Genomic DNA, 7,016 nt, shown 5'->3' with positions numbered 1-7,016 from the left:
AAAAACAATAGTCTTTCAAAATATCTTTTTCTTCTCACGAGAACATAACGATGGCTATCTAGATGTTTACAAGTAACATAAGGGTCAAATTACCATTCTCGTGCAATTTAGGTTTTTGATTGGCTCGACTACCCAAAGCTGGAATGCATTGTTTTCATTCTACATTTTAATTGGCTCTCTTGTCTAACTGTCTAAGTGGCCCCGTATACAATAGTTGCACTGTAAATGATTTATCGTATGACACTTTTTTTTTACACTTTTCTTGTTGTGTAAAATATATGGGGAATACAACGAAGGGCATTGCAGTTTATTATGTTAATTTTAATTTAAAGGGATGTTCATTATTCTAGTCCATTTTATGCCTTCTCATCAAGACGGTTATAAAAACTTCTGAACTGCTATCTCAGCTGCTCCACGGAAGCAGTCGACCTTAGCAAGTCTCTCAGTTCATTAAAAGAGACTGATTTTTTTTTTTTTTTTTTTCTTTTTCTTTTTCTTTTTTGATAGAACCTAGCTACTTTGTTGACACATTCGCCGAAGATGTTTGTCTATTCGTAAAACAAAAACAAAAACAAAAATCTTCGCTTATTCATTATTCACAAAAAACACCAAAATGAAACACCTATTTGTCGTCGAGCACATGGAACTGGAAACGCAAGAAGAACATATGAATCGATAAAAAATCGTCAACGCTCGAGAAAAGGATTAATTCATTGCCACGGCTCATACTTTCGAATTCTTTTCTGGTCAAATAATACGAGAAAAATTCGCATGGTTTTATTTGTAAACACGACGCCGTCTACGAGTTTCTTCCGAACTTCCGAGCATGCGCAGTGCGTTTCTCACCCGTGTCCTTTCAAGTTTGTTGAGAAGACTTCGGTTTGATCCGAACTCGAGTCTGTACCGAAATGCTTTCGGCGTTAATAATTAGACACCACGAATATTCATCACCGAATATTACGGACATTTCTACATGTCAGAATATTTGCTAACCAGACAGTTTAGAATGTTGCATAGCCAATGCCTTTATCGCTATCACGATAGCATAGTCTCTACCGCGGTACTAGAGAAAAACGTTTTCGCATGCGTGCCTTTCAAATTGTTTTCATAGAATTTGAAGAGTTTTAGTGAAAACAAAAATATTAGTTTTCTCCGAGTATACAAAAAATGTGAGTATAGTTTTGTAAAACCAAGATAATTTATTAATAAAGACAATATGAGAAATTAAATTTCTAGAACTGACTTTAAGTTTTTGTATTTTGTGAAATGCATTTGTCAAGCCAGTTTGAAAGTCAAATTTGCATATTTTTCAGCATGAAGACGTTTCGACTTATACAGAATTAAGAACAACAACAACAATTTATTCGTACGTTAAGAAAGAAAATAATTTCACATAAAATATATAGATCTTATTAGACATTTTCGGGTGGAATACGGGTGGATATTTTTTCGAGTGTGCCGTACTTACACTTGCATTCCCTCCTAAAATGTCTAATAAGTTGCACGTTACCCAACTGAGCTGAGCTTCCCTTTTCCCAAAAAGAAGGCTTCAAAACGACTTTTCAAAACCGGTTTTTTTACGGTACAAAATAAGCGTTACAGTACAAATATCGCAGGTCATTATACATTGTACAGTATCTGAATTCTCATTGGTCGAGAACCTACAGAAAATTCTAGCTGTCAGCATGCGCCAGCCATTTTTCAGCGGTCGATAGTTATCTGTAGGCAGTTACCAGCGGACGGTGGTTATCTGCAGATCCATATGAAAACCCACATCATTTATTAACAGTATTTATCTATTTAATACATTTAATACATTTACCATTAAGTGATAAATTAATTTTGTGATTTATCTTTTTTGTAGAGGATGAAAAACAACGAAATATGTTTTATCAATATTAAGCTATTAAAAGATGATAACCAATTACTTATTTCGATTAAATTATCAATAATCAGTGATTCAAGGGCTTGTACGCTTTCATGGGAACAAAAAATATTAGAATCGTCTGCAAATTAGATGGAATTCCAACATCTCAATACACATGCTAAAAACATCGATGTAAAATAAAAATAAAAAAGGCATAACACAGAGCTTTGAGGAACACCACAGTTTATATTAAGTAACTTAGAGACTGAACCACCAACGGAGACATATTGTTTCCTGTTGCTCAAGCAAGAAAAAACCAGTCTCTGGTTATTCCTCTAATTCCATAATGATATAACCTTTTAATCAAAATATCATGATTGACGGTATCAAAGGCCTTACTTAATCAAGAAAGATTCCGCATAGAAATTTCAATTTCAATTTGACTCCAACAATTAACAAAGCTGCATGGGTAGTGAAATGCTTGGATCTGAAATCAAATTGATTATCAAATAATATATTATTTGTATAGGTAATAAGATGATTTCGAGTTGGCAATTTGGAATTAATTTGCACGAGTTTGTTTTTCAAAAAGTCCGTAATTGCGTGAGGCCGTAGACCGAACGCAATTTGGGCTTTTTGAAAAACAAACGAGAGCAAGTTCATCCAAATTGAATGAGAAACCATCTTATTACCTTTTAATAATATACATAAAAAAATGCAACCAAATTAGATAGAAAAAAGGCGTGTTGGAAAAAATGCACGAAGCGAAGAACTCGTTTGTTTTGCGATTATTTTTGTCAAAAATCGGTTTACAAAATAATATTTTATTTACAAAACAGGAAAGAAATATGAATGACAAGGATTACTTTTGATCTTTTTTTAAAAAGTAAAAACATGTTTAGAAATCATTTTTTTCATCTTCAAGACTTCAAATATTCGGACTTTTTTTGAGAAAACAAGTAAGCATATTGCGAGGAATTTCTTTAAAACTTACGTAAATCATCAAATCTCCTCTTTTTTCAATTCCTAAACACTCAAAGGAAAGTTGAATAAGCTGCTTTCTTTGTACAGAAGTATTATTTAACTCTTTACAGATTAAGTAGGCGAAAGCTCTTGAAGTTTCAACATCAAGTTTCAACGTCTCTCGCATCACCTTTCGCGTCAAGTGACCTTGAACAGCTGCAAAATGGCCAGACTGATGTTTTCTTTCCTTCTTAATTCTCAAATAACAAGCAGCGAGTCCTCTTTTTGCTATTCTCAACCTTTTTGCTAGTTTTCAGCTGATGAAGCTTGACTTTTTTAGCATTTTTGAATCCATTTTTAAGATGAAAATCCGCCATCTTGAATTTTCTGAGAACTTCCAGAGAGGGAAGGCTGTTTGTTGCTATGGCAACTGCTATAATCTGATTGGCTAATTCAATTTCTATTGTTTTTTAGCCAATCAGAACCCTAAAAATTTGAAATCTGCACTGGTATTTCAGTTTTTTGCACTGGTATTTCATTTTTTTGCAGACGCAGGCAAGAGCAACAAAGCACTAGAGTTCACCTTCAAGATTCACAGCCTGAGGTACCGTCACCATGGGACATCACGAAACCTATAGATTTAATCCAGAAGCCAACCTCTGAAAAGAATGATGAATTTATAAAGAGCTTTCTGCAGGTCATAGCACAGTTGGTGCAGGGTCAGGTTTAGTAATTTATTTACTTATTGATAGATATATATATATATATATATATATATATATTTTTTTTTTTTCCTATAGAATTTAAAGCGTAGAATTTTTGCTTAAATTTGTTTCAAATGCCCGGGGTCCTTAAGATTAGGACTCTGGAATTTGCATGGGCATTACAGCAAAAATCTTGGAAACAAATTGAAGCTAAAAGAAGTTAACAATATAATTAATAGTCATGACATTTTTGGCATTGTAGAAACACACGCCAGCCTTGATTCTGACTTGAAATTAGAAGACTATAAATACTATACAAAATGTCGTGACAAAACAGGAAACCGCCATGCTGGAAGAATAGCACTATATATAAACAATAGAATCAGCAAGGGCGTTTCCTATATACCGACGTCTACTCAAAATGTTATTTGGTGTAGAATAAGTAAAGACTTTTTCCATCTAACAAATGACATATACGTAGGCACAATTTACCTAAGCCCAAATAATTATGCTAAAGAGAATAATGAAGATATATTGGAGGATATAGAACCAGATATAATCAATTTTTCAACGAAAGGTGAAGTCATTCTACAAGGCGACTTTAATGCACGAACTGGGGAAATCCAGGAATACATAAATGATGATGACAGTAAGTACCTTAATTTACCTGGTGATTATCTCATCGACCAGCAAATGAAAAGGTACTCTAAAGACAAAGAGAACGTCGGTAAAAGGGATAAATGCCTAATAGATATTTGCACGGCTTGCAATTTACGAATCTTTAACGGTAGGGTTGTTGGTGACTTGACGGGCAAAAATACTTGTTTTCGATACAATGGAAATAGTCTAGTCGACTATGTAATCAGGAGTACAAATCTACTTGAAAAAGCTCGATTTTTGAAGGTTAATCCAATAATGCCAGATCTATCCGATCATTGTCATATTTCTTATGGAATAGAAATCCAACTTTCCCCCAAAAACAGTGGAAACAATGAAAGAGAAGAAAATAGGGAATTTTCGACAATTTCTAGCTTAAAGTGGCATACTGGAAATATCGATAAATTACAAAACATTTTAAGTACTACAGAAACACAAGCAACGCTACGCGAATCAATAGAAAATGCAGATAATGTAGACTCAATGGTTTTAAAAGACATTTACTGAAACCCTAACAAGCATAGGAACAGAAGGAGGTCTTTGTTCCCTACTGAACTAAACAAACTAAAGCATTTAAAGAAAATACAGATTCACAAAAGTGGTTCAGTGATTCAGAATGTGAAAACGAAAAGAAAAATCTTCGATCTCTTGGAAAACAAATTTGTAGGAATCCAAATAATGAACAACTTCGTAGGAATCTACATACCCATAAAAGGTCCTTTCGAAGCATGTGTAGACGTAAGAAAAACAAATATTTCAATTCAAAATTAATGAACCTTGACCTCAAAGATTCGAAATCTACCTGGAAGTCTTTGAAACAACTTTTTAATGTAGGCAAAGCAAAAAATGCAAACTCCTGTCGAGCAAACGAAAAGGACTTATTTAATCACTTCAAGACGCTTAAGAGGCAGTCTCTGTAAAACCGGCCCACTGCATTTCGGGTCAGACAATAGTTTTCCCTCAAACTTTTACCATAGAAAGGTAATTACTAGTAAGTAATGAAAATGACTTTATTTTCTCGAAATTCATCAAAATGATTTTTTTACAGCGCATAAATCCTGGACCACCGTTATCACTAAATTTGCATTTATTATCAATTGAAAATTGCCCATATTCAAGTCGTCACTGCTCGCAAAATATTAAACGCTGGAACAAACTATTATTTTTCCTGACTTTTACATTCATTCTAGTGTCAAAAATAAGCAAAATTTTGAATGTTAACCAAAAGGGGGAAAAGGAGAAAAATAAGTATTCATACCCATTTGACGGCTTTTTGAAATCAAGACAAACCACCCCTCACTAATAAGCTTTTTTCTCCCAAGTCCAGAACGGGTTACTTAAGTTTTTTACTTCAATCTATTGATCGAAGGTTGATAAAAGTGGATCCATAAAAACATTTTGCGCTTCTTATGTATCTTCTATGAAATATGCAAATTAAGTACCGAAATAAACGATAACTAACCATTATTACTTGCTTGGATTTTACTATATCCGGCGTTGACACACTAAATATGTTCTTATTTTCCATTTTAAACTACTTTGAAGTAAAATCGTCTCCAAAAAATACGCTATGATGCGTTTGACGCGGTATATGAACTGTTTTGAAGTTTATGCAAATTACTTATTGATAATGTAAACAAATTTTTCTAAATTATGGAAAATTATGGAAAATTATTATATGGCATCAATGTTTCGCGCGCTCTGATTGGCTGCTTAGCGGGCAAGATTTTCTTGTAATGACCGGTCATTACGGAAATTGTTCTCGGCTTCATTCACGGCTCTTTTCAGTTGCGATCAAAAGCTACGAAACCTAACATTAAATCAACCGAAAACATAAACAAAATACATTTATCTTTTCAATAACTGAAAAAAAATTATTGTATAGCTTAGAGATACTTCTCAGTGTACAATGAGCGACGAAGAGAGCCACAGCGAAAGCGAATTTTACTATCCAGAGGAAGAAGAGGCAAAAAGTGAGCAAAACAACATGGCTGAAGTAACCAATACCGGAGACGACAGTATCAATAACAGTCAAGAAGATTTGCTAAAGTTTGTGCAAGAACAGAAAAATGAGAACACTGTGAAAAAACGGCAAGTGATATGAAGTGTTTTTACCGTTTTCTTGGGGAGATAAACAAGACAAATGTTCAGATTTTGGACTTGGCACCAAAAGACCTTGACCACCTCCTTGGAAAGTTCTTCAAAAACATCAGGAAAGTTAATGGCGAGGAATACGAGCCAAGTAGTTTGACTGGGCTGCAGAGAAGCATCCAAAGGTTTCTGTCAGATTCCAGGTCAAAGATGAACATCCTCAAGGACGATGAGTTTGCTTTATCTAGAAAAGTATTGGAAGCCAAGCGTAAAAACCTTGTTGAACAAGGCAAAGGGAACCGTCCTAACGCGACTCGTTCGTTGACCAAAGAAGAAGAAGACAAGCTGTATCAGAATGGCGCTTTTGGTGCAGAAAATCCCGTAGTCCTTCAGAGAACCATGTGGTGGATTCTCTCCCTGCATAATAACAAGTTCACAGCAGTCACACAGCAGCCTGAGTCTCCAAAACACGACGAATTCGCTCGCTGTGAATAATTCAAGCGACCCAGCAGCTTTAAATGGCGTTTTTCCTGGAGCGAATATCAGCAGTATCTCTCAATGTCAGTTCCAGATCTTCAATGGCCCAGTTAAGTTAATCCAACAAGGTGCAAAGCGACGTTATGTTATTGAGAGCGACGACGAAGAATAACACTTCACTGAAATCACTGCAAGTTCTCTGCACGTGTTCAAAATTCATTGACAATTTGGGTCTATTTTTCTTCTAAATTTTTGAG

General features: G+C 34.7%; 1 pseudogene; it reads left to right on the top strand.

The window, feature by feature from the left end:
* The first annotated feature begins 5,867 nt into the window (after positions 1-5,867).
* LOC148904681 (uncharacterized) lies at positions 5,868-6,799 on the top strand (annotated as a pseudogene).
* The last annotated feature ends 217 nt before the right edge of the window (positions 6,800-7,016 follow it).

Source organism: Actinia tenebrosa, unplaced genomic scaffold, assembly GCF_029948245.1.
Source record: "Actinia tenebrosa isolate PJP-AT-01 unplaced genomic scaffold, QUT_ActTen_1.0 PGA_scaffold9__36_contigs__length_13948895, whole genome shotgun sequence".
Taxonomy (NCBI): Eukaryota; Metazoa; Cnidaria; class Anthozoa; order Actiniaria; family Actiniidae; genus Actinia; species Actinia tenebrosa.
Note: the sequence above shows the minus strand (reverse complement) of the source record. Positions and strands in the feature narration are given on the sequence as shown.